General features: G+C 42.0%; 1 pseudogene; it reads right to left on the bottom strand.

Moving 5' to 3' along the window:
- Nucleotides 1–23,552: 23,552 nt before the first annotated feature.
- LOC121483305 lies at nucleotides 23,553–24,140 on the bottom strand (annotated as a pseudogene).
- Nucleotides 24,141–26,296: the final 2,156 nt, after the last annotated feature.

The raw sequence follows: 26,296 nt of genomic DNA, 5'->3' as shown, positions 1-26,296 counted from the left end.
TGGGGCAGGAGGAGACTGGAGGCAGGGAAACTGGTTAGTAGACTAGTTGGTAGTTCAGATGAGAGGTGTTCAGGGCTAAACAAAGCAGCAGAAGGAGTAAAGAGAAGAATTACATGGGAAGGAAATGACAGGTAGAATTAAAACGACCTGGGACTGGCCTAGATGTAAGGAATAAAGTAGGGCCTGAGGGAAGAGGAAACCAAAGGGCTCGAGTTTGTCACACTGGCATGGCTGCCCCTGCCTCCCTAGGAACTGTCTTTCCAGAGCCATTCTTTGTTTAGTCCTTGGAGGGTTCAGTGTTCTGTTTAACAAAGAAGGCTAATCGCTTACAGATACCTGGTTCTGAGCTGATTGGCAGGGCCACAGTGATTGACACCCTCAAATGCCAATGAAAGAGCAGCCTGCCTGGCCTAGGCTATCAGCTCTAAGCACCTCTGGAGCTTTCTGTGAGAAGTCACTCAGGCAAGACTCCTTCCCTCCTCAAGCACACACAGGGCAAAAAGTGCCTCACAAAAGTCCATTTATCACAGGAGCACAATATAACAGTAACTTACGTATACAGTACCTGCTGCAAACAAAGGAGAAGTGGTAGCATGCCAGCCGTCAGAGGAATCTCTCATTCTCTCCCTCTAGATTACACAAGAAATTGGGATTGGGAAAGGGGAGGCATGGACCTCTAATCAGGCCCTAGGAACAGAACAGCCAGGTGTAGGTGGGGGACTGGGCACTCCAGAACTGGTGGGCCCTGGCCAGCTTTCTGCCCAGCCCTTTTTCTCTACATGCTGCAGGTTAGCAGAGGCTAACACTGGAGGGTAAAGGTGGATCACTTCTGATGGGACCCAGCCTGCCTAGCAAGAGTGATAAGGTGCCCCCAAACCTGGTAAGGGGAAGACACCTTGGAGTAGAAGGAGGAAGGGAAGGTTTTTCACTGTGAAATCCTGACAATTAGGAAGAATAAAAAGTGGGAGCCATTTAAAGAGACTAATATGGTTACATAGGGAGCTTTCTGTTAAGCTCAGATCTTAAAAGGTCATAGGAAAAAGATGGGAACAAGAGCTTGTAATTAAGGCCGAATCTAAGAACCTGTAAGAAGAGTGTCAGGATGGCTAAAGCACGCTTGAACTAAAACTTGTCAAGCTCTGCCTGGATCCCAGCCCCTGCCCCTCCCCCGCCCCCGCATCCCATCCCTCTGTAGTTGGAGTACTTTCCCTCCTGCCAGAGGCTACACCTGTCCTAAGACAGAAAGGATGGAAGTAATCTTACTCTGTGTTCTGGAACTCAGGATCAAGTAGCCCTTTTGTCACCAGTCTGAGCTTTATTTCAAATTTCCACTGAGCCTCTATCTCATTGCTCAGTTCGATCCCTGGCCTTCTGTCTCCTGTCCTATGGCTAAGCCCCCAAGTCAGAGATCCTGCCAGATCCTCCCCTATCAAGTCCTAGGACCAGTATGCTCTTTTAGTCCACCATCTAGGGAGAAGAAGGTCCTGACCCCAAGCCCCACCCCCAAGTGGCTGAGGGCTGATGGCCTATACTAATGGACTCCTCTGACCCCAAATGCCCACTTATATTTCTAAATGTCTAAATTCCTATAGTCATGTTAGCCCTCCACTTGGATCCCCCGTTTTCCAATTGGTAACCCTATGTCAGTTAGGTATGCTTTTAATTGCAAATAATATGTCAACAATAGTGGCTATGTAAGATAGAGGTTTATTTGTCTTGTGTACCAAAAATTCCCTGAATACATGGTTCAGGACTGGTTTGACAGTTTAACAATGCCATCGAGGCTCTGGCTTTTCATCTCCACTGTCCTTAGGGTAGATTTGCTTTTTGTATCATGGTCTAAGACACCTGCTACAGCTCTGGGTCTCATGTCTGCATTATACACAGGAAGAAAGGAAAACAGCTGTAGGGCAAGAAGGCTAAGGACAAAGAACCTTCTAGAGAGGCTTTGTATTAAGAATGGAGCACTCTCCCCAGTGACATTTACCTACATCTCTTTGACTAGAACTGTATTATAAGAACACTCCCAGCTGCAAAGGAAGCCAGAAAGTCCACTACTTTTAGCTGGGCACAATGCTGCTCTGAACAAAGTTGGAATTCTGTGAGTAAGGAAGAAGAAGGAAATCCTTATTGGGCAGGCAATTGGTAGCATCTACCACGAACCCCAACCACCAACTAACTGCTTGCCTTGACTGCCCTTCCTTACTAAACCCTTCATACACTGGGCTTTGACTGCTAGACTTGACTTCCTTTCAGCAAGTACAGCGGTTTTTTTCCTCCAGCACAGCATAGAAGAGACCTGCCTGGTTTAACAGCAGCACATGTGAAAAAGACCTTGATTTGATCATAAAGTCAACGGAGTGATGAGTCAACGGAGTGATGATGCTGCCAAAAGAGCTAATTAGATTTTAGGCTGCATTAGTAGAAGTATAGAACTAGAACAAGAGAAAAGATGGTTCTGCCTATACTTGTCACATCCTGGAGCACTGTGCTCCATTCTGGACAGCCCATTTAAACAGGGATACATTGACAAAGTGTCCAAAGGTGGGTCACTAGGCTGGTGCACCAGCTGTCACATCATATAAGGAACAGTTGAAGGACCTAGGCTTAATTGGTCTAGAGGTAAAGAGACACAGGGAAGAGCCCCCATAGGAGACCAATCAGAAGTAGTTATTCAAATTAGGGTTCAGAGCCAAGATGATTACAGCAAGCAGGGTAGTGTCAAGTGATTAAGTGAGGGGATGGGAGAGAGAATCAATAACAATAAAAATGCTTATATAGTGCTTAGTATGTACTGGATACTGTTCTAAGCATTGACAGATGTCAAGTTACTTAATCCTCTGTGACAACAATTCTGTGAGATAGGAACTATCATTTTCTCCATTTTCCAGATGAAGAAATTGAGGGATAGATCAAGTTACTTGTCTAAGGTCACACAGTTAGCAAGTGGCTGAGGCAAAATTTGAACACAAGAGTTCACGCTCACTTTAGAAGAGTGTTAGTGATTCTGGGTAATCACCTAGATTGAGCACCAGATAGCATTTGCAGCTTGCTGGATTGTTCAGCAGTGGTGGGTGAATTGGCAAATAGGGCAAAGAGATAGAGGACCCTATTTTAAAACCTACAACCCAGGGGATTCCTCTTAGATATTTCAATACCTTCTCAGTGAAGACCAAGAGAAGTAAATGTCCACCTCTTAGCCCACCTTAGCTTTCCCTCTCATTTCCAATTTCTTGTATGAGGAATACAGACTCATCCCTGGGTAACTGACAGAATGACCCCGTCTTAGACTCCATTCCACTCTAGACCTTAAAGGTACAGAGATGGTCAATTCTGGGGCCACCACTACTCTAAAGCTTGTAGTATGCAGAGTCTACAGCTCCTGAAGCTGCCACCAACCCAAGATGAGAGAGCTGGTTTTCTGGCCACCATGCCCAAAGCCTGATAACTTCTCAAAGATGCCAGGACTAAATTCATCCTGCCCCACAACTCCCAAAGTGATCAGTCTACTCTCAAAGTGTAGGCCTCACTTTTACCCTCACATTATTTCTCATAATGCTCTGCTTTTAACCTGAGCTCCTCCATCCCTCCATCACTCCAGTTTTACTTCATCTCCCCAAGCTGTCCACCAGAGCCCTTTTGATCAGATGCTCCCTAATCATCATTCTCAACCTCTTTTGCCTAACAGAAACCTAGTTCTACCCAGAGGGCTCCATTTCCCCTGCTGTCTTCTTATGTGAGAATGCTTGTTGTCCTTTCCAGTATTTTAAAGTCAGAAAGTGGGGTGGGTGTCTTCCTTGCCCCCAGACCTTACTTCCGGACCATTTGTTTTCTTCTCTTTTGCAAAAACTATAGATTTTTTTGAGACAAACATCATTTTGACATGTAACTCACCCCTTCTCATTTCTGTCATGGACAGTCCTCTTGGTCATTATCCTCTGTAGTGCATTGAATTGTGACCCCCTAAAGGATATGTTGAAGTCTTAACCCCTAGTATCTGTGAAGGTGACTTTATTTGGAAATAAGGCCTTTACAGATGTAATCATGTTAAGATGTGGTCATACTGGATTAGGTGAGCCCCTGACTGATATCCTTATAAAAAGAGGGAAATTTGGACACAGACATACACAGGGGGAAGATGGTCATAGATTGGAGTGATATGTCTGCAAGATAAGCCAAGGAATGCTGAGGATTGTCAGCAATTACCAGGAACTTGGAGAGACGCATGGCATAGCTCTCCCTCAGAGTCCTTAGAGGGAACCAACCCTTCCAACACCTTGATTTAGGACTTCTGGTCTTCAGAACTATTCGAGAATAAATTTCTGTAGTTTTAAGCCACACAATTTGTGGTAATTTGTTAGAGAGGTCCTAAGTAATGAACACACACTTTTTTTCTCAACGAAGACTGGTTTCCATCTCACTGGCTTTCCCTCCCCCACTGCAAGTCCTGCCACCATCCTAGGAGACTTCTGTGTCCATGTTGATGATTTAGCTATCACTTAGACCTCCTGGTTTCTAGACATCCTCTTCTCTGCTTCACAATCCTACTACATGCTAAATTTCATTAGTACCTCTCCCTGTGTAGGATGATTATTTCAAATCTTCTCCACTCTTTCCTTAAACCTCCAACTTCTGTGTCTATCCTCTCACTTTCTCTCATAACAGATTGCCTTATCATTTATTTCACCAAGAAGATTAATGCATCAGGCAGGGCCTTCTGTTCCTACATTACCTCAATGACATTCTACGCAGGATTTTCCACTTGTAACAGTGGAGTAGGACTACGTAGGACTACATAGGACTTTGCACTTGTAACTTGTAAACAGTATTCTTTATTCCTAGAAGACCATTCCTTGCACTGGTGTTTTGTAGCCTATCCCTTCCCACTTTTTTACACTATCAATTATCCCTTTTCTCTCCTATGTATTCAACCTCTTTCTCTCAACTGGACCCTTCTCAGTAGCAGGTAAAACAGTCTTTCCCATCTTAAAATAATACCCCTTGCAACTCCACACTCCTCTCCAGTTACCACTTATTGTTCTTGCCTTCCAAATAAACTTCTCAAAAGAGTTATCTGCATTCACGTCTTGGCCTACTCCATTCATGCTTCTGCTCCATTACTACCTTGAAAGTGCTTTCATTTAGGTCACCAATGAGCTTAGTACCTCCAAAGGATGCTTTCAATCTTTGTTTCACTTGACTTCTTAGTGGCATTTGACATTGTTGATTGCTTCCTCTTTATTGAGATACTTTCTTCCATTAGCCTCCTTTCTTTGTTTTTCTCCCCCCCTCTCTGATGACTCCTTATTGGTTTCTTTGAGGGGTGCTCATTTTTCCCTAACTGGTTTTTAAATGTTGGAGTTCCTCAAAGCTGCATTATCTTCTCACTCTATACTCTCTCATTAGGAAAACTCATCCATGCCTATGCCTATGGTATGTACTGCATATTTATCTCTACTGAGATGACTGAAACACAACTCAAATTTAGTACATCTAAGACCAAACCTATGAACTCCTCCCAGTTTTCCTCTTTTCCGTGAATGGCATCCCAACTATCCAGTCATGCAGTTCAAAAACCTAGGAGTCATTCTTGGCCACCCCTTTCCCTCATATCCAGTCCATAGTTCCTATTGATTTTACCTCTCAAAAGTTTCTTAGTCCGTCCACATCTTTTCTTTTTTTTCTGTGTTTAAAGCATCTTTCTGTCATCCTTTCTTTTTCTTTTTTCTTTTTTATTTTATTTAAATTCAATTAATGAACATATAGTGTATCATTAGTTTCAGATGTAGAGTTCAGTTACTCATCCACTGCATAGGACACCTGGTGCTCATTACTTCACGTTCCCTCATTAATACCTATCACCCAGTTACCCCATCCCCCCACTCCTCTCCTGCAACTCTCAGTTTGTTTCCTATAGTTAAGTGTCTCTTATGGTTTGTCTCCCTCTCTGATTTCATCTTATTTTTCTCTACTTTCCCCTATGATTCTCTGTTTTGTTTCTTAAATTTCACATGAGTGAAATCACATGATAATTGTCTTTCTCTGATTGACTTATTTTGCTCAGGATAATAGCCCCCATTTCCAACCATTTCATTGTAACATCCACATCTTTTCAATGACACTGTCAGTCACCACATTTGTCTATGTTACTATCATTTCTCATTTTATTTATTACAACAGACTGGTCTCCACATATCCGTGTTGGATTCTCTCCAACCCATTTTCTATAGAGCAACCAGAGTAATGTTTTCAAAAGTTAAAGCTGATTGTGTTATCACCTTGTGTAGACACTGTCCAATAATTTCCCATGACACTTGAGGAAATAATCATTAATGTGGCCTACAGGGTCCTATAAGGTCTTGTCCAAACTTACATCCCCAGCCTCACATCACATTGTCCCATATGCTTCAAGCTCTACCCACACTGGTCTTCTTTCAGTTCCAGATATACCATTTTTTGTTGGCCACAGAACCTTTGCACATGCCTTTTCTTCTTCCTAGAACACTCCACTTTCCACCTCCATCTACTTCATTTGGCTAACCCTACTTAATACTCAAATTTCAGTTCCAGCATCACTTCCTCAGAGAAGATTTCCTAGACCTGTCCCTCTAGGCTAGACCAGGTTCCTTTGTTACATTTCTCATAGAACTGTCTTCCTTTCTTCATAGCTTTTATTTCAGTTGTATTTCACCCTTATTTGTGTGATTCCTTATTTTATTACTATCACAACCACTACATTTCAAACTCCATCTGAGCAAGAGCCATATCTGTTTTTATTTTTCCCTGTTTCTCTAGCAGCAGGTATAGTACCTAACATATAGACACTCAGTATTTGTTGAATGAGTGAATGCATGAATGAGTGAAAGGATAAATAGATACTTCAAGTGAGACCATCCTCACCCTATCACAGGGGTGTGGCTTTACTCTAACAGATCTGCTGCATGTGTCTAACAGATCATGACTGTTTTCTTAAAAGATTTTATTTATTTATTCGTGAGAGACACATAGATAGAGAGGCAGAGACACAGGTAGAGGTTGAAGCCTCTATGCAGAGAACTCGACGTGGGACTCGATCCCTGGTCTCCAGGACCACGCCCTGGGCTGAAGGCAGCGCTAAACCACTGAGCCACCCAGGCTGCCCATGACTGTGTTTTAATACAAAGCATGAACCACAACATGCAGAAACAGAGGATCTTTCTATCATAGTTACCTCTAGAGGTAGTGAATTCCCTTTAGTGAAGAAATCTGCAAGCAGGTATCTAAGTAGAAGTTAAATAACTTTCTCTGCTTAAATAACCACAAGGTGAGATTTCTAAAGCTTTTGCCATTCAAGGATTTGTGATTTTAGGGTTTGGTACATAAATAGGGTGACTCAAGCAAAGAGGATTCAAATATCCTCTGAGATGGAAAATGGAAACGACATGGAAGAAACCACTGTAGACCCTAACCTCATTGAAATCACCTCATTAATTTCCTTCCTTCCTAAAAGAAATTCTCTTTTAGTACATAATTGGTAGGACCAGCATTTTTCCTATATTGAAGATTGAAAGGGGTAGAGGTTCTTCCACTTCTACAGTTCTCCTCAAGCCCATCATTCACTGGCAATCTTGCCACTAATTTTCATCTTTCCTGCCTAAATTTAAAACTATTTCCTCATGAGAATTTCATGTCTTTGTAGATTCCCCATATATATACCTATTAAATTTGATTTTCTCCTGTTGATCTGTCTCATGTCAATTTGATTCTAAGTTAGTCCAGCTAGAAGGACCATAGGGCAGAGGAAGGTCTTCCTCTCTGACAGTTGGCATAGTTGTCAGGATCACTTTAAGTTGCTGGACACCACTCGCCCAGGATGCTGCTGCACCTGAGAGATCCTTGGGACATCTGACAAGCAGCCAGCAGAAAGTGAGATTTCTTATCATGTCAGTCCCCTAGAATATCTATCTGCAAAGTCCAAAGGAGCTAGAATGGTGAGAGTCCTTTTCTCTCTTTCTAAATTTAGGTTAACAGATGAAAATATTTGTGGAACTAGTTCTTAGGGCCTAGTGACTCTTTGGTTAAATTTGGTAGAGAACTCTTTGGTAACTGATCCATTTCCTCTCAGAGATAGTCTTCTTGTATCTTTGGTTAAACCATTAAGGCTTGGTTTGAGTCGCTATTAAATCCTACTTGTCAATGGTCAGACAGTGGATCCTTTAAATTGACTATATTTAAAAGAAAATATTCTTTATAGAGAGCTTTCAACTATCTTAGTAGTAGAATGGCTAGTCTCAGGGACACCCTTGACAAGATAAAATCACAGAAATTAGGCTTAAGACTTAGAAATAAATGTCAACATCCAACGTAAATTTCCTCTAAAATCTGGCCTCATCTGCTCTATAAGATTTACAGGGTACTCATCTCTAATCTCTAGGTTCAAAATGTACAGGTTCCTCATGTAAATGCTGAAAGCCAGGAAATAAATTTAACAAAAGCACCTGAGAGTGGCAATAGGCTTGCTCTGCTCCTACCTTTCAGGGATTGATAATCCAGGCTCTTCTAGCTCCTAGCATTCATTAGCAATGTCTATTTCAGGTGTATCTGAGATCCCTCACTGCAAAAGAATTTGTGTCTCCTGGATAGCACCAAAGTCTTAAATTATAAGCCCTTTTACCTCCACTTTTAAAAGACCCCATAAAACTCAGAGAGAAATTTAAAAGGTTGATGACTTATTTACTGCCTTCCCTTCAGGGGAAAAGGTGACCAAAATTTCTCTTAGTCCCTCCTACAAATGATCTGTGAAAGACCAGTATTCAGTGATTAATAGAAACCAAGTGTGAATTAGAAGGCTTTTAAAAAATGTTTTATATAGACAAAAATCTTTTGATTCCAATTTTAGTTAAAAATCTCCCTAATATAAAGAAGTAAATTCAGTTAAAAAGGCAGGCCAATAATTGCTTAATATTGAGGTTGGAATCTAGTTCTTTAGAAAATTAAAAACAACTCTGTCTTACAAATCTCTATGAAACCAGAAATGGAACTCCAGAAACATGTCAAGGTCCACCTATGTACCAATCCCAAACCTAGCTTATTCATTTTTTTTCTTTTATTTTTTTTCTATTTTTTTCTATTCCTCTTTTTTAATTGAAGATTTTATTTATTTATTCATGAGAGACACAGAGAGAGGCAGAGACAGGCAGAGAGAGAAGCAGGCTCCCTATGGGGAGCCTAATGTGGGACTTGATCCCAGGGTCCTGAGGGGTAGGCAGACACTCAACCACTTAGCCACCCAGGTGCCCTTGTCTATTCCTCTTAAGTGTTTGTGGATATTGTAAAAACACAGCAATTGGAACAAAATTGTACTGTATTTAGGAGAAAGGAAAGTTAATTTTAAATTTCAAGTACCCTGAAATTCTGGAAAACAAACAAATTGTTTTGCATTCTTTCTATACAGTGAAATTATACATTTTACATCTTTAAATGTAAAAACAGCTTACAATTGGCTGAAACTGAAGAAGTAAAAGAGAAAAAGAGTTAAAAAGAAAAGCTACTAGAATGTCCAGACTCTAGCACCTCGCAAAAACATATACATCAGATTTTCACTTTGGAGGAAATGTAGATGCTCTCTCTCTGCCTTTGTGATGTAAATTTTCTGCCCCATCTTCTCTAGGACCTAAGAGCAATTCTTTGTCTTTTTTGTCTTTTCTTTTAAGAGGGACTGAGAGGAAGAGAGAGCACATGCTAGCAGTGTGGGACAGGCAAAGAGAGAGGGAGAAAGAATCTTAAACAGGCTCCATGCAGCCAGCTTTGTGGGGCTTATTCTCATGACCCTGAGGTCATAACCTGAGCTAAAATCAAGAGATGGGCATTTAGCCAACTGAGTCACCCAAGTGCCCCAAGCAATTCTTTGAAATAAAGAATAAGGGAGAACTATAGGGAAAAGTTTTTCATAAAAAAAGGAGATATTTAGAAATTGGGCTTTTATTGTTTTTTCCACAAATATTAGTAAAAACAAAAGCTAGGAGATTGTATCTTGTCTGTGTATGTGTGTCCATCTGTCTTGTCTGTATGGGTGTCTGTGTAGGTTATATTTTTTCTACCTCTGGATAGTATTGCTAAAATTCATTTGTATAGGAACTCTATTTCATTAGTTTAAAGGCAAGCACTTGTAAGATTTGGGCATTCCAAAACTCAGAAACTAACCCAAATGTTTTTTCAAGTTCACATGAATCTGGGATAATATTTGGTACTAAAGATAATTTCAGGCTCTTGGTTTAATTAAAATTGTCTTTAGAGTTAGAAACAAGCAAACGACACCAAAAACACACACACACACAAAAAAAACAACAACAAAAAAACAAACCACAGCAAAATATAAACCTATTTTCTCATGCTTCTCATAGCAAGGATGGAAATATGCTGTTTTAGTTGTATCCAAAGAGTTATAAAGGTTATTATTTGGGGCTACATGCAAGTCCCCATATTTCACAGTACAGAGGGGCCATCGTTATATTGTACGTAGGCTACGCTTAGTATTTGTATGTTAATGGTCTTCTAAAACTGAAGCGTTGTCAAACTATGGAGCCTGTATAGACCTGTAAAGGTCAAAGCCATGCCTCTTAATGTAGGGGACTGGCTTTTACCTGAACTGTATAATAAATGATATCCATCACAATGGAGTCCTGAGAATCACCTGAGAAAGAAACATATTCACCAGGGCTGAAAAAAGGAGTCCTCTAGGAAGTCTGGGATTCAGATTTCTGCAGTATTGGCTGAGGAGGGAATCCAGTCCTCAAACACTTGCCCACTGAGGTTGGAGTTATGAATTGCCCTCCTTGTGAACAAAGGTTATGGCCCAAAGGGAAGGAGCCAGGCATATGCCATTTTGGAACCCAGATGTAGTACAGACAGTGTGTGAGTCGCAGTAAAGAATTAGCCATGGTTGGCTCACAGTTGGGTGCTGTGGAATCTAGGCTGTTTGGGTTTCTGATATTGCCCTGTGCTTCCCCCAGTGTGTTTCAGGAATTTCTTTGTGCAAGTACTGTGGCAACAGGGGTGGATGAGATAGAGGCAGAGCCCTATTATGGGGGCCCACTGGTGGATGTCAGGAATGAGAGTTACTCTCCAGCATGCTCTCCTACCTAAGGTTCTCTTTGCTCCAATCTGGCAGACTCTGTGTTCTGTTTTACCAAGCCAGTAACAGTGGTAAGGTCAGAGTGAGACCTAGGACCTTAAAGGGAAAGGAAGATTTAATGGGGCAGAGTTGGGAGGTGATCACAGGTCCTTCCCCCATGAAGGTTCTCTTTTCAATGCAATTGGTTTCTCCTAAGAAGGGAAGTGGTTTCTTTATTTACTAGGTATTTTCTTTTCTTTTTTTAAAGATTTTATTTATTTATTCATAGGCACAGATAGAGAGGCAGAGACACAGGCAGAGGGAGAAGCAGGCTCCATGCAGGGAGCCCGATGCAGGACTTGATCCCGGGTCTCCAGGATCACACCCCAGGCTGCAGGCAGCGCCAAAACGCTGCGCCACCGGGGCTGCCCCTATTTACTAGGTATTTTCTTATGGGTCAATAAGAGACCTATCTGTAGAGACAGAGGTAGATTTTCCAGCTGTTGGTGGTCAGATAGGCCCCTTCAGTACTGCTCTTCAGGTCCTCTCTGGAGCCAGCCCCCTAAGCTAGGCAAGACCTTGGCCAAAATGCTACTGGTCTGGGATATGGTGCAGATTGCTTGTGAAGGCCAGAAAGCCCCCCTCTACAACTTCCTGCTTCATCTGCCACAGAGAACGACCTAGTGAAAGGTAAAAGATAGAACCAGAGGACAAGGAAGTTCCATCCTCCACAACTCAATACTACTGTCACTGTCTGCCTCATCCCCTGCCACCAACAGAGCTGGATATAAAAGAGAATGAAGTGAAGGTCTTAAAGCAGCAGAAGTGGCTGAGCACTAGGGTCTGAGTCACCTTGAATGCTGTTCTATACATGACCTGGGGCTTTGACCTAAGGAAGGCCTGGGTTGCCTAGACTTGGGCTTCTCTTTAAGTCCCTCCCTCAACCTCTTCCTGCAATGCTTCTGGGTAGAGGCCCACAGCCTGGTGTATGCTGCACTTTGGCTCTGTAGCTATCTTGTCCTCCAGAGGGTTGGTCTCTGGTTCATTTCCTCAGGTTTGGGATTTGCGTAGTGATCTGGAAGTTGCCTCTTTCAGCTGACCTTGTGGGTTCTGGTCTATGGATCCCACCTTCTTCAGAAAGCAGCACATTGGTAGTCAAAATAGCACAGACTTTGGAGTCATGCGGGCCTGGGTTTACATCCCAGTGAGCACAAGTGGTTAGAACCTTTCAGTTTTCCTATCAGTGAAATAGGAAAAACAGCTACTTCATAAGTCTGTTATGTAGAAGAAATGTCATGATGGTTCTAAAGTGCCTCGTACTTGGTCCTCAGTATATTTTAGCCCACCCTGAACTATTCTTTGTAGGACAAGGTAAGCATTCTCTTTTTCTTCTTTCATGGTGCTTTCTATTCTGTTGCTTGAAACACATTTGCCAGCAGATTATTAACTCAGGTTCTCTGCTGGGAAGAAATTCCCAGAGGGGACAATTTCTGTGTATAGCAGAAGCTTGTGGGCCAGGGAAGAATATCCTCCGAGATAAAAGTTTCCCATGCCGACAAGGGGCTTCTCAGGCATGAGTTGGGAGAAATGTTTGTGTGTGGGGATGGAGTGTTAGGGGGAAGTGACCCCCACCCTCCAGATAAGAAATACAGAGGGAAAAAGCCTCATAGAACTTCTAGTGGTCGTCTCAGGAGGAAGTCAGGAGATAGAGACTAATCTCTTCAATCTCAGGCTCCTCAATCTGGGGGGCTTCAGAAGATGGAACCTTGGCCATTTTATGTTCATTCCACTGTAACAATTCGCCAAATCTAGTCTGGGCATTGTGTTGCTATTTTTACCTCTGTTCTGTTTTGCCTGGGTGGTGATCAGTAGAGATCTTTACCTGAGGGTTTGTCATTAGATTTATTTTGGGGGGAGTGCCAGAATGACTTCATCTCACTCTTCACCCAGTCCAAAGAAGAGCTGTGCCCCAACCAAAGAGATGAGTGCCAAGGACGGCTTTAGAGAGAAAAGGAAAGGAGACTGAGTCCTTTAGGAAGGAAGGCCTTTAGGAAAGAAGCCAGTAGATCTCTTGGGGTTGGTCTGAACCTGACACATGGTCTGGAACTTTAGGAGGAAAAGCACATGAGACTTCCCTAGGATGTATCTCAGGGAAGCTCAGCACCTTCACGAGTTGCTCTAGACTTATAGCTGTACTTGTTTACTTTATCAGCTATGTGGCCTCCTAAGTGTATGCCATTGTGTGCTTTGCTATGTCAGTTAACAGGCTATCCCTTTCCATTCTGACGTCTGAGCTTGCTTCTGGACTCCTCCAATAATGACCTATCTTTCACGACTGTTTCTGGCTTTCAGCTCATTTGCAGAATGTAGATGGCCAATGTCTTCTGAGTTAGTAACTAATCAAACTATCACTAGTTACCAGACTCTCCCTCTTCCCCAAGAAATGACCAATGACTCATCCTTTTTGGTATACCTAGGGGAAGGGTGAAACTCTCCCTAGGGTCCCTGAATTGGGTAGCCTAAATTTGTGGACCATAAAGGTCAAGAAGTTAGCTTTTCTAGTCCAGAGAGGCAAGTATGGTGGATGTGGGAAAAAGCCATTGCTAGAATGATCTGGGAGAGGAGTTGAAGCAATATTTCTGAGTAGGAGTTCTAGGCTAGGAGAGCTCAGCTTAGAATATGAGAAGTGGTATAAGAATGTTTCTATGTGAAAGTCAGTTAGGGAAGGAGAGATATCTGTGCACATAGTAAAAACTGACTATATATAAATAACTGCCCTCCTCCCTTACCATGCTTTGGACTTACCTATTGTGGCATTTTGGGTTTTCAAGGCTATCCCACTGCTCTGGAGCCATTCCTCTTCTCTGATTTCTCTGGTTGCTTTTTGGACTTCCTCCACTTCCTACATTGAGTCAGGTCTGTACTGGCCTACCGGGAGGTCATACTGCCTGGCATTGAGCTGAACCCAGATATGACTCCATGCACAAACACAAACAGATTCTAACCCAGGAGTTCTGAGTCTAGGGTAAGGGTTTTGTAAATTGGCCTCTGCTGCCCCCTCCATGGTAAATAAGGTTACTTTTCCTCACCTGAGGTGACTTCTGAAAAAAGGCTATGAGACCTCCAAATTATTGGCCACTTTCCCCAGCATCTTATAGCCACCCCTAGTCCTCTCTCCAATGCTGCCAGGAACATGGCTATCTCTTGGGAGAGAGGCAGGAAATAACCTGTCAGATTATGATACTGGAGAGGTTCAGGCCATAACTGGAAAGTACTGGCACCCACTTTGGCTTGTATCCAGACTCCCCCACCCCTCATACCTTTTCTAGGGATGTGGAAAGTGAACGGGGAAAAAAAATCCAGGCATTTAAGACACTGGGAATAGAATGATTTCTCTCAGAGCATTCTCGGCCTCAAAATCACCAGCCTGAAGCCCCCTATGATCCCCAAGCACCCATCTCAAGATCTAAGAATATGATCCTTCCCAAGTCTGCCTTGAAGTTAACCCAGAAACCATGACTCAACTTCTGCTTTTTGTCAGGTAGCTCTGGCTCAGAGGTACATGAGTTGGGAGAAATGTGTATTAGCCCATCTCCCACCTTCTGGGCTCTGCATGACTTTGGGCACTAGAGCATGGATGGAAAAGGGTGCAGGTTCTTGATCTGATGCAAAAGATGTGGGCTTCCCCACAGACCTCAGGGAAATATCCCATTGCTCTCTGAGAGAGTGCCCCTTTATCTACAACACCAGAAAACTGGTCTGACCATCCAGGCAGGAATAAGAAGACAGGTTTGAAGAGTTTATGCCTCTCTGAGTATGAGCTGACAGAGTGGTGATACCACTAGCATCCCACCTCCCAGCTTGAGAATTGGGTTGGGAGAGGGTTTCTAGAAGTAGATCTCGTAATGTTCATCTTAGGCTTCAAGTCTACCCCTCATTATGCTGGAAAACTCCTGCTCATCCTCACTTTCTACTTCTTTCTTTGGGTATCCCTTGTACAACTCCTCCCTGTATCTGAGACCTTTATCTTGTTCTAGATACAGGGCTTGACCTATCTAAGGGCAAAGTTAGAAATCTGAGTTATAGGAGGAGGGGCAAGATGGCGGAAGAGTAGGGTCCCCAAGTCACCTGTCCCCAACAAATTACCTAGATAACCTTCAAATCATCCTGAAAATCTACGAATTCGGCCTGAGATTTAAAGAGAGAACAGCTGGAATGCTCCAGTGAGAAGAGTTCGCGCTTCTATCAAGGTAGGAAGACGGGGAAAAAGAAATAAAGAAACAAAAGGCCTCCCAGGGGGAGGGGCCCCGCGAGGAGCCAGGCTATGGCCAGGGCGAGTGTCCCCAGGACAGGAGAACCCCGTCCCGGAGGAGCAGGAGCTGCACCAATCTTCCCGGGCGGAAAGGGGCCCGCAGGGAGTTGGAGTAGGACCCCAGGAGGGCGGGGATGCCCTCGGGCTCCCTGGGACAGTAACAGACACCTGCACGCGCAGGAGAGTGCGCCGAGCTTCCTAAGGGCTGCAGCACGCGCATGCATTGACCCGGGAGCTGCTCGGAGGGGCTCTGGCAGCGGCTCCACGGAGAGGCGGCTGCGCTGCCAGGAGGGCGACTCCAACAGCGCAGGCCCTGGAGCACAGGGCGCCGGGACACAGACCAGTATCCGGCCTCCCCCCGGGACAGGCAGAGGCCGCGGGGGCCCAGGAAAGGAAGGACACTCCTGCACGGAGCTGAGCAGATCAGCGGCCCCGCACCGGAGCCTCCAGGCCCTGCAGACGGAGAGCTCTGTAGCTACTGCGGGAGCTGAATCCAGGGCTCCAGGGCTGGCCGCCGCCACTGGGGTTGTTCCTCCTGGGGCCTCACGGGGTAAACAACCCCCACTGAGCTCTGCATCAGGCAGGGGGCAGAGCAGCTCCCCCAAGTGCTAACACCTGAAAATCAGCACAACAGGCCCCTCCCCCAGAAGACCAGCTAGACGGACTAGTTCCAGGGGGAAGTCAAGGGACTTAAAGTATACAGAATCAGAAGATACTCCCCCGTATGTGTGTGTGTGTGTTTTTTTTTTTTGCTTTTTGATTTCTGTTCGCTTCCCCCACCCTTTTTTTCCTTTCTTTCTTTTTCTTTCTCTTTTTCTTCTCTTTTTTTCTTCCTTTTTTCTTTTTTCTTTTTCTCTTTTCTTTCCTTCTTTCTCTCCTCTCTTTTTCTCCTTTTCCCAATACAACTTATTTTTGGCCACTCCACACGGAGCAAAATGACTAGAAGGAAAACCTCACCTCAAAAGAAAGAATCAGAAACAGTCCTCTCTCCCACAGAGTTACAAAATCTGGATTACAATTCAATGTCAGAAAGCCAATTCAGAAGCACTATTATACAGCTGCTGGTGGCTCTAGAAAAAAAGCATAAAGGACTCAAGAGACTTCATGACTGCAGAATTTAGATCCAATCAGGCAGAAATTAAAAATCAATTGAATGAGATGCAATCCAAACTAGAAGTCCTAACGCTGAGGGTTAACGAGGTGGAAGAACGAGTGAGTGACATAGAAGACAAGTTGATGGCAAAGAGGGAAACTGAGGAAAAAAGAGACAGATTAAGGGAAATAAACGACAGCCTGAGGAAGAAAAACCTACGTTAAACTGGGGCGCCAAAAGGGACAGAGGGCCAGAATATGTATTTGAACAAATCTTAGCTGAAAACTTTCCTAATCTGGGAAGGGAAACAGGCATTCAGATCCAGGAAATAGAGAGATTCCCCCCCCTAAAATCAACAAAAACCGCTCAACACCTTGACATTTACTAGTGAAGCTTGCAAATTCCAAAGATAAACAGAAGATCCTTAAAGCAGCAAGAGACAAGAAATCCCTGACTTTTATGGGGAGGAGTATTAGGGTAACAGCAGACCTCTCCACAGAGACCTGGCAGGCCAGAAAGGGCTGGCAGGATATATTCAGGGTCCTAAATGAGAAGAACATGCAACCAAGAATGCTTTATCCAGCAAGGGTCTCATTCAAAATGGAAGGAGAGATAAAGAGCTTCCAAGACAAGCAGGAACTGAAAGAATATGTGACCTCCAAACCAGCTCTGCAAGAAATTTTAAGGGGGACTCTTAAAATTCCCCTTTAAGAAGAAGTTCAGTGGAACAATCCACAAAAACAAGGACTGAATAGATATCATGAATAGACTAAACTCATATCTCTCAATAGTAACTCTGAACGTGAATGAGCTTAATGACCCCATCAAAAGGCGCAGGGTGTCAGACTGGATAAAAAAGCAGGACCCATCTATTTGCTGTCTACAAGAGACTCATTTTAGACAGAAGGACACCTAAAACCTGAAAATAAAAGGTTGGAGAACCATTTACCATTCAAATGGTCCTCAAAAGAAAGCAGGGGTAGCCATCCTTATATCACATAAACTAAAATTTACCTCGAAGACTGTAGTGAGAGATGAAGAGGGACACTATCTCATACTCAAAGGATCTATCCAACAAGAGGACTTAACAATCCTCAATATATATGCCCCGAATGTGGGAGCTGCCAAATATTTAAACTAATTAATAACCAAAGTAAAGAAATACTTAGATAAGAATACACTTATACTTGGTGAGTTCAATGTAGCTCTTTCTATACTCGATAGGTCTTCTAAGCACAACATCTCCAAAGAAACGAGAGCTTTAAATGATACACTGGACCAGATGGATTTCACAGATATCTACAGAACTTTACATCCAAACTCAACTGAATACACATTCTTCTCAAGTGCACATGGAACTTTCTCCAGAATAGACGACATACTGGGTCACAAATCGGGTCTGAACCGATACCAAAAGATTGGGATCGTCCCCTGCTTATTCTCAGACCATAATGCCTTGAAATTAGAACTAAATCACAACAAGAAGTTTGGAAGGACCTCAAACACGTGGAGGTTAAGGACCATCCTGCTAAAAGATGAAAGGGTCAACCAGGAAATTAAGGAAGAATTAAAAAGATTCATGGAAACCAACGAGAATGAAGATAAAACCATTCAAAATCTTTGGGATGCAGCAAAAGCAGTCCTAAGGGGGAAATACACCGCAATACAAGCATCCATTCAAAAACTGGAAAGAACTCGAATACAAAAGCTAACCTTACACATAAAGGAGCTAGAGAAAAAACAGCAGATGTACCCTACGCCCAGCAGAAGAAGAGAGTTAATTAAAATTCGAGCAGAACTAAATGAAATCGAGACCAAAAGAACTGTGGAACAGATCAACAGAACCAGGAGTTGGTTCTTTGAAAGAATTAGTAAGATAGATAAACCATTAGCCAACCTTATTAAAAAGAAGAGAGAGAAGACTCAAATTAATAAAATCATGAATGAGAAAGGAGAGATCACTACCAACACCAAGGAAACACAAATGATTTTAAAAACATATTATGAACAGCTGTACGCCAATAAATTAGGAAATCTAGAAGAAATGGACGCATTCCTGGAAAGCCACAAACTACCAAAACTGGAGCAGGAAGAAATAGAAAACCTGAACAGGCCAATAACCAGGGAGGAAATTGAAGCAGTCATCAAAAACCTCCCAAGACACAAGAGTCCAGGGCCAGATGGCTTCCCAGGGGAATTCTATCAAACGTTTAAAGAAGAAATCATACCTATTCTACTAAAGCTGTTTGGAAAGATAGAAAGAGATGGAGTACTTCCAAATTCGTTCTATGAGGCCAGCATCACCTTAATTCCGAAACCAGGCAAAGACCCCACCAAAAAGGAGAATTACAGACCAATATCCCTGATGAACATGGATGCAAAAATTCTCAACAAGATACTAGCCAATAGGATCCAACAACACATTAAGAAAATTATTCACCATGACCAAGTAGGATTTATCCCCGGGACACAATGCTGGTTCAACACTTGTAAAACAACCAATGTGATTCATCATATCAGCAAGAGAAAAACCAAGAACCATATGATACTCTCATTAGATGCAGAGAAAGCATTTGACAAAATACAGCATCCATTCCTGATCAAAACTCTTCAGACTGTAGGGATAGAGGGAACTTTCCTTGACATCTTAAAAGCCATCTACGAAAAGCCCACAGCAAATATCATTCTCAATGGGGAAGCACTGGGAGCCTTTCCCCTAAGATCAGGAACAAGACAGGGATGTCCACTCTCACCACTGCTGTTCAACATAGTTCTGGAAGTCCTCGCCTCAGCAATCAGACAACAAAAAGACATTAAAGGCATTCAAATTGGCAAAGAAGAAGTCAAACTCTCCCTCTTCGCCGATGACATGATACTCTACATAGAAAACCCAAAAGCCTCCACCCCAAGATTGCTAGAACTCATACAGCAATTTGGTAGCGTGGCAGGATACAAAATCAATGCCCAGAAATCAATGGCATTTCTATACACTAACAATGAGACTGAAGAAAGAGAAATGAAGGAGTCAATCCCATTGACAATTGCACCCAAAAGCATAAGATACCTAGGAATAAACCTAACCAAAGAGGTAAAAGATCTATACCCTAAAAACTATAGAACACTTCTGAAAGAAATTGAGGAAGACACAAAGAGATGGAAAAATATTCCATGCTCATGGATTGGCAGAATTAATATTGTGAAAATGTCAATGCTACCCAGGGCAATTTACACTTTTAATGCAATCCCTATCAAAATACCATGGCCTTTCTTCAGAGAGTTCGAACAAATTATTTTAAGATTTGTATGGAATCAGAAAAGACCCCGAATAGCCAGGGGAATTTTAAAAAAGAAAACCATATCGGGGAGCATCACAATGCCAGATTTCAGGTTGTACTACAAAGCTGTGGTCATCAAGACAGTGTGGTACTGGCACAAAAACAGACACATAGGGGGTCAGTGGAACAGAATAGAGAACCCAGAAGTGGACCCTGAACTTTATGGTCAACTAATATTCGATAAAGGAGGAAAGACTATTCATTGGAAGAAAGACAGTCTCTTCAATAAATGGTGCTGGGAAAATTGGACATCCACATGCAGAAGAATGAAACTGGACCACTCCCTTTCACCATACACAAAGATAAACTCAAAATGGATGAGAGATCTAAATGTGAGACAAGAGTCCATCAAAATCATAGAAGAGAACACAGGCAACACCCTTTTTGAACTAGGCCACTGTAAGTTCTTGCAAGATACATCCACGAAGGCAAAAGAAACAAAAGCAAAAATGAACTTTTGGGACTTCATCAAGATAAGAAGCTTGTACAGCAAAGGATACAGTCAACAAAACTAAAAGACAACCTACAGAATGGGAGAAGATATTTGCAAATGATATATCAGATAAAGGGCTAGTTTCCAAGGTCTATAAAGAACTTATTAAACTCAACAGCAAAGAAACAAACAATCCAATCATGAAATGGGCAAAAGACATGAAGAGAAATCTCACAGAGGAAGACATAGACATGGCCAACATGCACATGAGAAAATGCTCCGCATCACTTGCCATCAGGGAAATACAAATCAAAACCACAATGAGATCCCACCTCACACCAGTCAGAATGGGGAACATTAACAAGGCAGGAAACCACAAATGTTGGGAGGATGCAGAGGTAAGGGAACCCTCTTACACTGTTGGTGGGAATGTGAACTTGTGCAGCCACTCTGGAAAACTGTGTGGAGGTTCCTCAAAGAGTTAAAAATAGACCTGCCCTACGACCCAGCAATTGCACTGTTGGGCATTTACCCCAAAGATTCAGATGCAATGAAACGCCGGGACACCTGTACCCCGATGTTTCTAGCAGCAATGTCCACAATAGCCAAACTGTGGAAGGAGCCTCGGTGTCATTCGAAAGATGAATGGATAAAGAAGATGTGGTTTATGTATGCAATGGAATATTACTCAGCAATTAGAAACGACAAATACCCACCATTTGCTTCAATGTGGATGGAACTGGAGGGTATTACGCTGAGTGAAGTAAGTCAATCGGAGAAGGACAAACATTATATGTTCTCATTCATTTGGGGAATATAAATAATAGTGAAAGGGAATATAAGGGAAGGGAGAAGAAGTGTGTGGGAAATATCAGAAAGGGAGACAGAACATAGAGACTCCTAACTGGGAAACGAACTAGGGGTGGTGGAAGGGGAGGAGGGCAGGGGGTGGGGGTGAATGTGTGACGGGCACTGAGGGGGCCACTTTACGGGATGAGCACTGGATGTTATTCTGTATGTTGGTAAATTGAACACCAATTAAAAATAAATTTATTATATAAAAAAAGAAATCTGTGTTATAGTAATCAAACCCTCTAGGTACTTTATATGTATTATTTCATTAATCTTCATAAAAACCTTACAAAAGAGGGATCACTATTGGTTTTTTAATAGATGAATAAACCAAGGCTCTGAGAAGTGAGATAATTGCCAAAAGGTCCCACAGATATTGGAGGAAACTTGTACACATCTACCTGGCTTTAAAGTCAATGATATTCTTGCAGAATATTACTCTGCCACCTTTTGTTGTTTTGGACACCTTCCTTTTCCTGATCTTATAATCTACCAGATGTCAAACATATAGAATCTACTTCATAAATAGCTTCTGTATCTGCTCTCTCCACTCTCCCTTTTTTTTGTCCCTCCTCTCTTCATTTCTCCTGTTTCCTATACCCTCTCTCTTAATTGAAATAAAATCTACATACAATGAAATGCACCTATCTTAAATAAACAACTCAGTGAGTTTTCATGAATGTATATACCATACTTCCACTTCTCTAAATCAATATATAAAGCATTTCCATCAGTTTGAATGTTTTTTCATTTCCACTTTCAATTAATCCTTGGCTCCCATATGCAACCATGCATATGTTTTCTGTTACTATAATAGATTAGTTTTCTTGTTTTTGAATCTCAAATAGATGGAATAACAAACACAGTGTATACTCTTTGGGCTTCTACTTCTTTTGGTCATATAATGTTTTCTATATTCTACATATCGTTATGTATATCACATATTTTATTCCCTTTTTTGGTAACAGATTTATTGAGATATAATTCACATACCATACAATTTACCCATATAAGTGTATAATTCACTGGTTTTTAGTCTACTCACAGAGTTGTACAAACATCACCACAATTCATTTTAGAACATTTTCATTAGCCCCAAAAGAAACACTGTACCCTTTAGCCACAACTCTTCAGCTCCCTATTGCTCCTGCCACCAGCCCTAAGCAATCATAATCTATTTTATATATCTATAGATTTGTCTATTATGGTCTTTCATATAAATGGAATCATAAAATATGTGTTTTTATTGTGGCTGACTTTTTCCACTTAGTATAATGTTTTCAAGATTCATCCATTTTGTAGTATGTATCAGTACTCCATTCCTTTTTATGGCCAAATAATAATCTATTGTATGGATATAGAACATTTTGTTTATTATTTCATCTGCTGGTGGATATTGAGGTTGTTTCCACCTTTTAGCTAAGATAAATAATGCTACTATGAATGTTCATGTACACATCTTTGTGTAGACATATTTTTTAAAAAGCTTCTCTTGGCTATATACCTAAGAATGGAATTGCTCTCATAAGGTAACTTCGTGTTTGCATTTAGAATAACTACCAAATTGGAGATGTCTTAATTTTTTTCTTCATTTTAAAAAAATAGTTTTTGGGGCACCTGGGGCACTCAGTCAGTTGAACATCTGACTCTTGATTTCAGCTTAGGTCATCATCTCAGGGTCCTGGGGTCAAGGCCCATGTTGGGCTCCCTGCTCAGTGGGGAATCCACTTGTCTCTCTCTCCCTCTGCCCCTCCCCTCACTTTGACTCTCTCTCACTCTAAAATAAATTTAAAACATAAAATTGAAAAAGCAGTTTTACTGAATATAAATTTCTTGGTTGATTTTTTTCTTTCAGTACTTTGAATATGTCATTTCACTGCCTTCTGATCTTCATTGTTATTGATTAAAAGTCAGCTACAAGGGACCCCTTGCATGTGATGATTTATTTCTCTCTTGCTGCTTTTAAGATTTTTTTCTTAGACTTTGTCATTCAGCATTTTGACTATGATGTGTGTGGGTGTAGATCTCTTTGCCTTTATTCTACTTGAACTTTATAAAGTTTCTTGAATGTGTAGGTCAATGTTTTAAATCAAATTAGGGAAGTTTTCAGTCATTATCTCTAGGTATCCTTTCTGTGGTCTCCTTCTGGTACTCCCAATACATATATATCGGTGCACTTAATAGTATCTCACATTTCTCTTAGGTTCTGTTACCTTTTCTTCTTTCTTTTTTTCTGATTTCCATATTGTACAATCTCTAATGATTTATCTACAAGTTCATAAATTTTTTTCTATCAGCTCCATTTACTCTTGAACCCCTGTAGTGAATTTTCTATTCTAGTTATTGTATTGTTTTGGCAGATAAAGGTTTGTTTTATTGAATTACTGATCTGATTAATGCTGAAGCCACTATGTACAGACAAGAGATAGGGAGTTTTATTTCTTGGTCTCTTCCTCCTTGGACAGAGTCTTGATGATTTCCTCCTTCTTTGCCTGGAGCCACTCTTCACGGCACTTGCAGGCCTCCTTGGTCTTCGATCTGTGGGCCTCAGCCTGGTCAGCTAGAAGCTACTTGCGAGCCTTGTCTGCCTTCAGCTTGTGAATGTGTTCCATGAAAATCCATGTGTTCTTGAACATGTTACCCTTCATTTTCAGGTACAGGCTATGATACATGTGGTGGTCAATTTTAGAGTCACGGTATCTTCTGAGCAGCCTGCGTAGAATTCTCATCCTTCTCATTCATGTTACCTTCTCGGGCATTTGAGCATTGGCAGTACCTTTTCTCTTACCAATGCCCATATGCCTGCCCTTCCAGTGGGCCAGAGTATTTTTCTGGCACCGAGCTCGGGAATGGACAGTCACAGGCTTCCAGATAATCAGCCCATCTTTGATCAGTTTTTGTATCTGCTGATGGGAGTTTGCATTGGCAATTTCATTGGTCTCATTGGGGTCCAACCAGACCTTCTTTTTGCCACAGTGGAGGACACTGGAAGCAAGCCTCTTCTGAAGCCTGAGCATACTCATGGCTGCGGCCACAGTGCCGAAAGGCTAGTTATTGTATTTTTTAACCACAGAATGTCCATTTGGTTCATTAAAAAATAATGTATATCTCTGTTAATATTTTCTACCTAAAGAAACACTGTTATCATAGCTTCTTTTTATTTTTCATTTTTTGAAGATTTTATTTATTTATTTATTTATTTGAGAGAGAGAGAGAAAGAGAAAGGAGAGAGAACAAGCTGGTCGGGGAGAGAGTAAGACTCCCCACTGAGCAGGGAGCCTGATACAGGGCTGGAATCATGACCTGAGCTGAAGGCAGATGCTTAACTAAGCCACTGAGGTGTATCTTACCTTACTTTTTAAATCAGAGTTTCCTCTAGTTCTTTTTAAAGATTTTTATTTAGTTATTTATTTGAGAAAGAGAGAGAGCGTGTGAGAGGGAGCACAAGAAGGGCAGAGAGGCAGAGGGAGAGGGAGAAGCAGACTCCCTGCTGAGTAGGGAGCCCAATGCAGGGCTGACCCCAGAACCCTGGGATCACGACCTGAGCTGAAAGCAAACACTCACTGACTGAGCCATCCAGGCACCCCAGTTTCCTCTAGTTCTTTGAATATACCTTTAATAGTTGTTTTGAAATCTGTCTGCAAAGTCTGACATCTAGGCCCCCCTAATGCCAATTTGTATTGTCTGCTTTATTTCCTGTTTAGGGGTCATAATTTCCTGTTGTTTGCATATTTTGTAATATTTTTGGAAAAATGGTTATTTTAGATAATACATCATAGCATTCCTGGCTACTGATCCCCTTCCTCCTCTGGGACTGTATTTTATTGTTTTTTGCTTGTTTTCTTGGTTATGGTTTAGTGACTTGATGTTTCAACTTCTATTTCCCCCACAGTATGCCACCTGTTAGATTATTCTTCAGAGGTAGTGTCTGCCTTCCATTCAGGGTGTAATCCTAAGGTCCTGGGATTGAGTCCCGCATCAGGCTCCCTGCAGGGATCCTGCTTCTCTCTCTACCTTTGTCTCTGACTCTCTCTCTGTCTCTTGTGAATAAATAAATAAATCTTAAAAAAAAGGTTACTCCTCAGAGGCAGAGCCTTGAATAAGTTCACAGTCTCTTCAAGTGCCTGGGCTGGTCTGTCTCTATTGTTATCCCACCAAGTTGCTAGCCTCAACTAATTGCTATCTGATTGCTCTGTTGATTTTGATGTTACTCTGGGGCATAAATTGCTGTTGTCTGATCTGGTAAAAGTTGACTCTTTGTGGGAGCAAGGTGTTACCAATCTTTGTGGCTACCAGTTGTCAGGTATACTCTTCTTAGCTGGTTTTTTTTTTTTTTTTTGCCTGTGTATCTTTGTTAAACTTCTAGATGTTATATCATTTTGCTTCTTGCTTTTAGTATTCTGGAACTGCTAGCTTCCTTTTAGTTGCTCGCCACCAAGATCTCCTTTGTTTTCAACAACACCATTAGACCTGAACTTCCTCACGCTCTGTTCCAATGTCAGTTTCCTTGGACAGAGGTACAGACTGATCAGTTCTTGTGTTCTGTCTCTGCCCTGGGCAAAACCTCAGTGACAATATACAGCTATGGGGGCAGGGGCCATGGTCTGATTTTTCCAGAGTGGCACTACTGCTCTATGAGCAGGGATTACAGATGGGACAGTAGCTCATTCTAACTTACCCATTTACCCTCTAAACAAGATGAAACAGGGACATCTGAGTCCCAGATTTCTCAGTCTGTCATATCTGGAGTAAAGCCTCTGCTTTATCAGCAGAGGTTGGGGTTGGGTTGAGGAAAGAGACTTGTTTTCTTGTCACTGTCTGCCCAAAATAGACATCTGCAACATGAATCTTGGAGAGATGAGAGATATTGGTGGCCTGTCCCTCCAAAGGCAAAACCACAGTACCAGAATGAGAGCCAGATGGAGAGGGAGGCTTGTCTTGACTGCACATGACTAGGGTAGGAGCTGGGGTGTTGATAAGGGAGTGTGTAAGGCTCAAATGCCACAGACACTCACTGTCACAAATTTTTAAAAAATAAATGTTTCTCCATTTAGTGTATATCCTTAGAACAATTTCCAGGGACTTAAATGATTGTTTTTAAAATACTTTTCATTGGCACCTGTGTGGCTCAGTAGTTGAGCATCTGCCTTTGGCTCAGGTCATGATCCCGGGGTCCTGG

This window comes from Vulpes lagopus, chromosome X, assembly GCF_018345385.1.
Source record: "Vulpes lagopus strain Blue_001 chromosome X, ASM1834538v1, whole genome shotgun sequence".
Lineage (NCBI taxonomy): Eukaryota > Metazoa > Chordata > Mammalia > Carnivora > Canidae > Vulpes > Vulpes lagopus.
This window is presented reverse-complemented; position numbering and strand designations above follow the sequence as displayed.